Here is a 12,132-nt window from a genome sequence, read left to right as displayed (position 1 = left end):
ACTTTGGGAAAAAACAGAATTAAAAATTTAAAAAGAAATGTTAAGTATTTGCATGTGAAATGTGGGTAGTTGTGGACACTCAACAAAATGCTTGAATAAGCACAATATTTTATTAAAGGCAAGTGACCAGAGCTAAGTATTCAAAACCTATTAATATTCAATTAGTTTGTCTTATTTTTGAGATATTGATCGATTTCTTTGTAGTTTATTCATTAAGACTGGCTGTCTGGGGTTATTTTGTCCAAAGTGAAACTTGATGCTTACTACTTCTTACTGTTTGAACTTTTGTAAGTTTCTTAAATTCTCTTTACCCCTTTTAGAAACTGTTGCTTCTTGTAGCTGCCTTTGCAATGCTATGATAGACCTTATATACAGGAGACTCACAGTGAATGTTTAATGTATCTTGGGCAATGTTTGATAAACTTGTTATTATTCACCCACTGTTACTTCCTCATGCTTTCTGTGATGTACTTCATTACTGTGGCCAGGGTCACAAGCAGCCTGTATCCCAAGGTGGTTGTCTTTCAAAGGCTACAGGAAGAGGAACTTATGCTGGTACAGATTGCTTCAAAGAATTGTGTGATTTAAGTAGAAATTTCTGGTTGGCTGACACTAAGAGATTCTTCTGATAAAGACCAGAGTATTTGGAGTATGAAGGAAGGCAATATGTTTGTCTTCCACCAGGAAAGTTTGGTTTTCTCATATTTTTTTTCCTCGAAGTTCAATCCTGATGGTACATTTCATTTAACTTGAGGAGCTCTGAAATGATGGTGTACTGTTCAGTTAGAACAAAATGTATCCATAGAGGAGGTTATGTTTTTTCTTAATGAAATTAAAACACCGGCTCTCGGAAAACAGCTTCTGTGATATCCTTTCTCTACAGGTGATTCTAAGCTGGCTAATGGGTAACTTGTGTGTACACACAATCATTTCAAGAATTTTCTACCAGCATGTGTAAGGCTAGCTTTGGTTTTAGGCCAAATAAAAAAGGGGTGACTTCATACTGTCTCTCCTCAGATGGAGCCCTGTGGGAAGGAAACCACGTGTTTGAGGTGAGCTAGCTAGCCCATTTGGAAGGGTCTGAGCAGACAGAGTCTGACCTTTGGGCTGAAAGTAGAAGACACTGCTAACAGGGAGATAGACTTCATGTGAGTATCAGGAAACACTTCAAAATAGGTGATCAGGCCAGATGTGTTTTATTTAGCATTTCATTTCTAGTACTTGGCACAATGCCTATTCTATCATGGATGCTCAACAAAGGCAAAAATGTCTGTTTTGAAATGTTCAACTTAACAGGTCCCCATCTACACTCCAAGATCCAGCCTATTAGATTATCTTTCTCTCTCTCCACATCTGAAGGTTAGGGTCAGACATGGTAAGATGCTGGGTGGGTTTTATTTGGCCTGAAAGAATCACAACCTCATCCACATTTCCCAGACAAAGCCTTGTTGTGACTGAATCGTTTACAAATGCTTCAGAGACACACTGTACATCACCATTTATGAAAATGACAGAAGATGAATGTTTTCTAGTCTAGTCAACAAGCAGTTAAGTGTTTTGGGTTTTTTTTCCTTTCCTTCTTCCTTTTATGTTAACCATTGCCCTCTTCCTATAGCAGTAGTTACCTACACTAGAGAAGCTCATACTTAGATACTGTTATAATTTAAGAAGGAGTGAGGCTTATAGTGGGTGTTTCCAGAGAGGTTGTCACTGAAGAATGCAAATAACAGGGTATTTTTTGGAGAACTGTACCTATCTTTGTTCACAAACTCAAGATTGGGTTCAGGTCTCAGCTTGTACATGTGAACACTATAATGATTAAAATCCTTTACACGAGAGTTTATGTTATATTCTCCTCTGTGTGATATCTTAGGGAAATGAGGGAGCTAGCATGTTATATTCCCACTATATGCAAAGGACAATATTAGATACATCAGACATATTTTCAAAAGCTTGGTCTATCAATCATTTCCATTAACTTTAAGGTTACTGATCGTCTCAAGTATGAAGATGAGAGGCAAAAGAAGTCAAGTAACAAACTGATCTCCTGTAAAATCAAGGAGTAGATCTAGAAGTTACATTCAGTTCTACCTAACTTGACCTCATGGCACTGTTACTGACATGACAGCTTATAGATTCCAGGAAGAGAGTGCTAGTCACCAGAAATCATATATTCATACATCTTCAGTTTATAAATCAATACATTTTATCTCTTTTTCTTCAATTGGCATTTTTACGGAACTGGAGTGAACACAGTTTGAAATATCATGCAACATTCAGAGAAATCATTTCACTAAGCTGTAATGTATTTATACCAAATTCTGCACCACAGTGACCAGAAAACTTGAGGAGTTTTAGGAAAGCTTTTGACATACATCACCTGTAATCATTGTAATTGAATGTAGATAAGTCAGGAGATAGTTTTGCACTTCAAATGAAGATGCTACATTTGCCCCTTCATGTGGAAAGTAATGTACATTTTCATATGTCATGAGATAACAGAATATATAACATGAATTAGGCACTTGGTAGTTTTCAAAGCCACCCAAGCATATTCCCTCGTGATTCAGAAAGCATCCTGTGGATCATCAGGCAGGCTATTGTCTTGCCATCAGACGATTTAAGTGAAAGGACAAGAAAGTCATGTGAAAGAAAGGAGTGGATGTGGCTGTCAGACAATTTTCCTGAGATCCATTAACCAAAGAGCAAATAAGAAAGTCTTTGAATCTTTGTATTCTGTTTTCCAGTTGTCTTAAAAACAAAACAAAAACAAACAAAATGAAACAAACAAACAAAAAACTCATGGTTACAGCAATCCATATGGTATTTACCAAGAAGGAAGCTACATATTGCTAGACAAGAAGGAAAATGAACACTGGTTTAGGACATAAACACACTGTCAGTCTGTAGTGAATGGTTCCATTGCAAAGCTTCTTAAAGAATACAGGAGGGCACATGACTCCTAAGGCTGAGAATTCTTACAAAAGCAAGTGCTATAAATGTCCATGTAATTATCAGACATTAGTAGTTATTAACTGTGGATAATACACAACTGTGGATAATACACAACACTACGAGGGCCTTCCTTTCCCTCTACTTAGGCAGTCTGGGAACAGCTCATGAGCAACTTGACCTGTATCTCCTTTTTGTTATTATCCATCACTGGTAGCCTCTTTAATTTTGCCTGGGCTGCATCTGAGCCTTTTTATAAAACCTCATTGGATTTAATGGTCTTTTAAAAAGAAAGCAAAGAGGTGGGGGAAATATGAATAAAATCTGTTTCAAAAAAGTGGTTTGTTAAAGAGCACATATCTTATAAAAATATAGCAACTCTTTTATTACATTAATTCCTCAGCGAGCATTTGTTGAGGGGCCTATGTGTTACACCTTTCCACTCTCAGTTTAATTTTTAAGAATTACCCATTTGTACACTACAGACAACTCTTTATAATTTTTAACTGTTAGGGTTTTGCCCTAGTTTCCTGCTTTCTCTGATGAACTAAATATAGTAATAATAATAATAATAATAATAATAATAATAATAATAATAATAACAATAATAATAATAGTAATAATAGTGAAAGCATGTAAGATTGTTTCAGGCTTATATTGAAAAGTGAAGTCTCCTTTAATCCCAGAATTCGAGAGGCAGAGGCAGGGGCATCTCTGTGAGTGTGAAACCAGTGTGGACTGTAAGAACTAGTTCCAGGACAGGCTCCAAAACCTTCGGTTCTCAGACTATCTGGAGGGAGCTACAGACAAGATAGGAGCAACTCTGTGTTCTCTGTCCCCTGATACCCTGGATTCCTTTGACGAGGAGTACAGTTGGGAACAGCAATGACAACGGGAACAATACTTTGAGAAGGAGCCATACCCAGACCTCGAGGCTCGAAGGGATCTATCTGGCCACCAAACTCGACCTGACAGAGGAACAAGTTGAGACTTGGTTCATTCAGCACTCCTTGGAGAAGGAGATGCAGCGCCCTCTAATACAGCTGACTCCCCTCGTGGACACCTATTTCTCTACTCACCACAGAGTCTGCTGGCTCAGGATGTCCAGGATACACAGGATACCCAGGCGCACACCCAGATGGCGGTACAGGGTCCTTCCCATTAATTACTCGGAGTCCTCAACCAGCTTCTACTGGGATCAATATGCCAGTTTGGAAGAGCTAAGAAGCTACGAAGCCAAGATGGAGGCTACTTACCGGGTCCTGGCTCACAGATTCAGACTGACACAAACAGACCCAACAAGATGAAGCACAAGCAGTTGTCCAAGGCCTGCTGAAATAAGTAGAGGGACAGTGACAAGGAGCCAGCTACATTGAGGAGCAGAGGAAAGGATGACTCTTCTTGTCCCTAAGTGCAGGTTCCTCATGGCAACAAGACTGGCAAGCGTAACTGGGAAGGACCCTGAGGAGTCCTCCCAAAATACCAACCCCTGGGCTCCCTGAAACTGTGGAAGACTTGAAGAATCTCAATGTCTCTCCAAAGCTCCCAGCTCACTCTGGCATCTGGGGATGACAATCCCCACCTTGGACATTTTGGGGGTTCTTATTTTGAATGTGGATATTTTGTTTCTGCCCTGGAACTTGTAGCTTTAACCTCCCAGGTGCCAGGCTTATGTGATAATTATTGTGATTCCACTATTAGGTTTTTTTTTTTTTTTTTCCCCTCTAGGAGTTTTCCATGTAACATTCGGTTTTGTTTTTGTTTTTACTCCTTTGAGGGCAGCTCAAGCACAGCCTTGTCCTAGTATTGGTTATTCAGCCTGATTTTTGGGGGAGGGACTCTTGGGCTTTCATGCCGGTCTATGGTAGGTTGATAATAAAGCTAATCATAGAAATTTTAAAAAAAGAAAAGTGAAGTCTTAAGAATCGCATGTGTCCGTGGGGAAGGGCCTAGGCCTGGCCCAGTATGATGTGGTAGACTTTGGGGAGCCCCTTTTGAGGGCCTTATCCTGCCTGAGGAGTGGATGGGGGATGGCTAGGGGCAGGTGGGATATTGGGGGGGAGTGGAGGGAGAGGGAGAAGGGATTGACATGTGAAGCAAGCTTGTTCCTAATTTGAACTAATAAAATAAAAAAGTAATAAAAAATAAAATAAAATAAAAAGAATCGCATGTGTCTTGTTATCCATAGAGACCTGACTGAGTTCCTTAACTCATCTAATTACAACAGCCTTCCTGATGATCATACATGGGGATGTGCTTTGAAAGCTACTGAGTGCTTAATGCATGTTATATACTCTGTCATCTTAAGACATATGAAAATGTACAATATGTTTCTATGAAGTTCTAGGAGGAGTTTTAATCACACATAAAATATATAATTCAAAGTAATTCACAGAGCATATACATGCTAGTGGGTGTGAAAAAGCTCCTATAAACTCCTGTGTTTTAACACTTGATCCCCGATTTCTGGTAGTGTTTGGAGAAGCTTTGGCACCATTAGGAACTAGGGCATCACTTGAGGAGGCGCGTCACTGGAAGCAGAGCTTGGGGTTCCCGGTCTAGCTTATTTTTGTCCCATCTTTGTTTCCTGATCCATAAAAACAGAAACAAGCAGTCTTATACCGCTACCATTGAGATATGCTTTCATCATGATTGCCTGCCCTTTCAAAATTATGGGCTAGAATATGCTGTCCCTCCTTTAGGTATTTGGTCACAGCAATGAGAAAAATAATATATGTGTATAAATATATAGATAGATATCTAACAATATGTCACTTTCCAGAGTTTTATTGAATAAATCTTAATACTCATAAATTTCTTTAGTTTGATTTTTTTCAAAATAGAGAGTAGACTGCCAAGAAGACAAAGAGTTGAGATGAATCACAATTCTATTAAAAAGAAGATGGGAAATTCTTATGTATTATTATAAAAATCTTATGTACTTCCTCAGAGTACTGGGAAAGATAAATAATAATATTTAACTTTCCAAACTTCTTTTCTTTTGTATGGGTAAAACAAATGTTTCATATCCAAAGAGGTCATGATATGAAGATAGAAAATATGCATAGAGTCAGCCTTCTGCATTCCTACACTGTATTTACTAGTCAACCAGCTTTAGACTCAGTGTGTACAATGGAAAGCAAATTGTGTCTATACTAAACAGTAATCAACTATTTATGTAACTATTCATAATTTTACCTCCGGTACATTTCCATTGTGTTACTAATAAAATATATGTATGTATAAATAAGGCAAGTACGGCATAAATGATTAGAGAGAACATTTAAAGTTTAAATGCTCTGTTTACTGTGCATGAGCTTATTTCATTCTCTAGGATGAGTGGGAAACATGAGGCAAGTGTAGTCGGGTAGACATGTGACATTGAGGTTTGGGAACTCGGCCAGACCTAAGATGTTTGGGAAAACATCATCTACATAGGAGACAGTGATGAGACTGGGCATATGAGCCAAGACAATTCCATGCTGTTGTTGAGAGCCATTCCAACATTCTGACCCTCCCTCTGCTCCATGATAAAAAATGATGGATTAAAGACTTCCTGGTCATCTAGTAAAGGCTTTTGGAGCCATTTGCAAGTTCAACTGCAATAATTAATTCTATAGGTAAGACAGGTAAAATGAGATGAGGTGTGTGCTGAGCCTAAAACTTATGAGGCTACTATAAATAAATAGCCTATGTTTATTTTCATTTAGCTGACCTTTTATTATCTTATATCTTGGTTGTGAGCCTTGCCTTTAACGGCTGAGCCATCTCCGCAGCCTGACCTTTTATTATCTGAAGAGAGATAGGAAAAATCTAGATATTGGAGGATTATGGCTCCTGAGTTAAGGTTGTACTTTAATTAAGACAAAGCCAGAATCTTCCCCTGAGGATATGAAAACAGGAGAACTGGCCCCGCCCCTTACTCATCTCTGCAAAGAGTGAACTCACCAAAGCAATTCAGAAGAGCTCACTCTTGTGGTGAAGGCAAAGGAGAGCTGGCAGGCTGACCAACCCTGCAACTACCCAGGGTAATGAGTCATACCACCCCAATATCTATCCATCCCATCTGTGATCCACAGAGCATATGAAGAAACCAGTACTGAACATTCAAAGCTGCAGGTTTTCCACAACAGACAGCAACAGCAGTATAACCAAGAGGAGTTCCAGTGAGAGCCCAGCATCCATAGTATAGCAGAAGCCAGAGGCCTTAAACCAGACCAATGGCTCTTGGCAAGCAACACTTGCAAGTAAAGATATGTGGACTAAAGGGTTTATTTTGTGACTCACTATGTCACACTGCAGCTTCCATGATGAGATTTCACCCTTATTTTTCTTTTTCTTTTATTTGTTCTCACAAGTATTATTGGGGTGGCAGTTGCAAGGGCAGAGGGTGGATACACAGGGATGGAAAATTGATGGGATCAAGATGCGCAATTCGAAAGACACAGAATAAATAAAAATAAATTTATAAAAAAGGAAGGCAGATTTTTAAAGTTTACTTGTAATTTTCATACATGTACAAAATGCATTCTGATTACTCTCCCCTCCCACCTATCAACTGCATCTCCCACTACTTTATAAGTTCCTTTCCATATGTAAGGTTTTTTGTTTTGTGACCCAAGACTGTCTATCTGGTGTTGGATTTAGAACTCCTCACTGAACATTGGTGAGCTCACTAGTGGATAAAAAACTGAACACAATGACTTCCAGTTCCAGAATCTTTCAGTAGTCAGTTGTTTAACAGGAAGGAGTAGTGCCCCACAAGTCCCATGACCCTGAGTGATAGGGAAGGTCTTGTGTAGGCTCCAATTCATTTAGCCACAGGTCTGTGAATTTAAGATTGTGTCATATTCACAAAATTCCATTTTACAGACTCAAGAAAAAGTATTTTTCAGTAAATCCTGAATATTCCCTGAGTTTTACAAAGGCAGTGTGGGCTAGACTCCAGGGAATGTGCCTACCAGTCTAAATCTGGAATGATCAGAGATAAAATTTTAAAGAAGTAAGTTTGCTGTTGACAGACCATAATTAATAACTTACTCTTCAAGTGTTTAAAACGGTTTGGCCCGAGTTAGCCATGCCCAGCATCCCCTGCCACTGTGCTGTGGGTTTTTGCTATTTCGTCCAGATGCCATTCTTAGACACTTAATCAAATATGCATTCCCCAAACCAAGGTACTTAGACCATATGGTTGGTAGTTTACATAGAACTACTAATTTATTGACTTAAATTTTTTATATGTGTATGCTGGGATAGCTGTTACAGCAATTGACTAAAGAGGATAGACAGATGGCAAAAGCAAAATGAAACACAGAGGTTACAATATTCATAACCATGGTTTCTCATGCAATGAAACAACAAAATCCCAGACAGGATTGCATGCTTGGTATTCTAAAGTTGGAGGCATCCCAGGAACTTTACTAAAAATTTATTTGTTAGGTTACTTCTATTTTCTTGTACTCAGGTTCCTTCAGTGCCCATCAGACCAGTTCCCACATTCTCTTTGGCTCATTCCCTCTATAAACCCCTGCCTGAAACAAAGTTCTTATTGGTGCTATCAACTTCATTAGTGATGTTACCCACAACATTTTTGTGGACCCAAATTTGACCATCCTGTAGGAACAAGGGCATGGCTACACTGACCTGTTATCTTTATTTCCTCTTTGTACGCAAAGGATTTGTGGTCTAGACATGTCAGTTAGGGATTGAACCATCTCTTTTTCACAATTAACTTTTTGTTTTTATGGATTTTTTTCTTCACAAAGGGATTCATTCATTCATGTTCTCTGTTTATGACTTCCAGAACTTGTGCTATGCCTAGTTCTTTGTCTTGAAAAGAAATGGTGTTCAGTAAGCATTAGTTGACTGGGTACTGCATAAGCATTTGTGGACTGATGGAAAATATAGTTAATAATATTTATTTCTAGGAAAAACAAACTCATGCTTAAGTAAACAATGATTTCTTCTTAAAGCACCATGATATAAATACCATAAGCACCAACCAGGGGGCTGTAGCTTTGTGTTGTATTATTTTTCTGTTTAAAAATTAATAATTTAACATAGCAACTGCCTCTTAAAATTTGTTGTCATTGATTGGGGTTCACAATGGGCTGTGATATATAGTTTTTTATTTAGAGCCTGTGCTGTAATAGCAATCAAGGGGAAAGAAAACGTGAAGGCTTTCTGAATAGGTCAAAATACCAAGAAGATAAAAATATACACTGTGATTTTCATCTGAAGGAAAAATGATGACACATCACCAAAGGCCAACTCAAACACTGACCTGCAGTAACAATGGTGCTTTTGATATAGACTTCCGTGCATGAAATCAGAATCAGTGCTCCTGGATGTAAATCTCCAAGTATACTTGTGCTCTCTACAGTCCATTTAGTATGCATTGTAAATATAAAACACAGGAGAAATTTCAAACATCCGCACACTTCTGTTTGAGTACGTGCTCCCTTCTCCTCTGCTCTTTTGCTCCCTGGACCTCAGGGCTCCTTGATAATGTGTTGCTGTCCTCCCAGTGTCTAAAGTCACACACTTACATTAAGCCCTCTTACTACTAGTTTCCAGGTCAATGTCTTCTACATCAGGACCATGCAGGGATTATGTGGGTTAAACCTCCCAGGGGAATTTGTGCTAATCCTCTGAAAGGTCTACTCAAGGATTTGTTACATTTTTTAAACTATTGAACAGAAATAACATGTTTTAGAGATCTCAATTCTTTTTTGTAAGGCACCCTCTATTATTTATTGAAATGCAAATATACATCATTATGAATGGAATATAAACACATTTGACCACACTTTCCCTTGAGTACTGAAAGACAAACATAAGAATTATCTCTGCATTTATCATTGCCTGCAGTATTTTTAAAGGGCTCTGACTCTGTCATACCATACTCTGATGGTATGACACTATTAATTCTAATCAAGTGTTTCTGAGTTATTGACCCAAATGACAAGTGTTGTTTTTAAAACATTGTAGACTAAATGCAATAAAATCTCTTAAATTTGAAATTAAATGTTTAAAGTTAAAATTCTCTCATAATTAATGGTTCTTTTATTTATTTATTTATTTATTTATTTATTTGTTTGTTTATTAATTAATTTTGGTTTTTGAGACAGAGTTTCTCTGTGTAGCCCTGACTGTCCTGGAACTCACCCTGTAGATCAGGCTGGCTATGCTTTCTGAGTACTGGGAGGGATTAAAGGAGTGTGCCACCACTGCCCAGCACCAATGGTTCTTTTAGATGCAGCTTCTTACTATATCTTCTGGTTCTGGGAGTTGTAATAATTATCCATTCCTAGAATCCTGTGCATTTCTTTATAACACCTCTAATGGTTATTGAAGCTGACAATAATTTTAACATGTATTTTCTGAAATGTTTGGCAGGATTAACTTTGCTCTATACTGATGGCTACAAATGATAGCTTGACTGATACTTCTTTAGCCATATTAGCTCTTCACTTGCCTCATTGTTGAGGAAGAAAGTAGATGAAGAATGTTGAGAATAAGGGGTTTGTGAAGAAACATCACACAAATGGTATGGCACTGAGATAATTTGGAGTGATGCAAATACTATAGAAGTTGAACCTTGGATATTCACTTTTATGCTTTAAAATCATTAAAGAGGGGATATGCCTTTTTAGCAGCTTTGTAGAAAATTTTCCCAGGGAATTCCAATATGTTGAGAACCCTAAACAAAATATCCTCATTGTTGACATTATGACATAATCTATATGAATACTTTCACCTTTATATATGTTCCAGGGATAGAACTCATTATCAAGCCTGCATTGTAAAGTGGCAAGTCCCTAAAGGAACAATGGCTGCTATTCCGGAGGACCTGAATTTGTTTCTCAGTACCTATATTGTATTAGCCAGAGTTCTCTAGAGAAAAAAAATATGTATATACATACATATATATGTGTGTGTATTATAGTATATATGTATATGCATGGTTATATATGTACACATATACATGCATACACATATATGTATATACATATAATATATGCATATATGCATTATGTACATGTTCAATACACACATACACACACATACACACACACTAGAATAGCATACAGGCTATTATCTAGATAGTCCAACAATGACTGTCTACCACACAAGTTAGAATGTTCAGTCCACTAGGCAGATGTCTCAGCTGGTCTCCAATATATGCTAGAATCCTGAAGAAGTAGACTCTACATTATATGGTTAAAGAGAAATCTGGCATTAGCGAAATGTCCAGAGATCTACAGGGATGAGACCAACTAACGATTTAAGCAATAGTGGAGAGGCTACCTTAAATGCCCTTCCCCGATAATGAGACTGATGGCTACCTTATATGCCATCCTAGAGCCTTCATCCAGTTGCTGATGGAAGCAGAAGCAGACATCCACAGGTAAACACTGAGCTGAACTCTGGAATCCAGTTGTAGAGAAGGAGGAGTGATGAGCAAAAAGGTTAAGACCAGGTTGGAGAAACCCATAGAAACAGCTGACCTGAACAAGGGGAACTCATGGACCCCAGACTGATATCTGGGAAACCAGCATAGGACTGATCAAAACCCCATGAACACAGGTGTCAGTAAGGAGGCCTTGGCAATCTATGGAGCCTCTTGTAGATCAGTATTTATTCCTAGCATACGAATGGACTTTGGGATCCCATTTCACATAGAGGAATATCTCTCAGCCTAGACACATGGGGGAGTGTCTAGGCCCTGCTGCAAATGATTTGTCAGACTTTGAAGATCCCCCATGGAAGACCTAACACTCCCTGGGGAGCAGAAAGAGGATGGGATAGGGGGTTAGGGGAGGGCTGTGGAGGAGGGGAGGGAAAGGGAACTGGCATTGATATGTAAAACAAGCTTGTTTCTAATTTAAATAAAAATTTTTTTAAAAGTTACAAAAAAAGTAGGCTCTAATGTCAGTGAAAGAATGGACTTATCAGTAAGAGTGAGAGCAAAAGCAAGCAGGCAAAGAGTGAAAGCTTCCTTTTTCCATGTCCTTTATATAGGCTGCCAGAAGGAGGCGTGCCCAGATTAAAGGTGGATCTTCCCTCCTCAAAAGATCTGTATTAAAATTTGGTCTTCCCACTTCAATGGCTTTAATAAGAAAAGAAAAGTCACTCACAGGTATACCCAGCAACTTAGGTTTTAGTTAATTCCAGATG

This window comes from Cricetulus griseus, chromosome 5 (genome assembly GCF_003668045.3).
Source record: "Cricetulus griseus strain 17A/GY chromosome 5, alternate assembly CriGri-PICRH-1.0, whole genome shotgun sequence".
In the NCBI taxonomy this organism is placed as follows: domain Eukaryota; kingdom Metazoa; phylum Chordata; class Mammalia; order Rodentia; family Cricetidae; genus Cricetulus; species Cricetulus griseus.
This window is presented reverse-complemented; position numbering follows the sequence as displayed.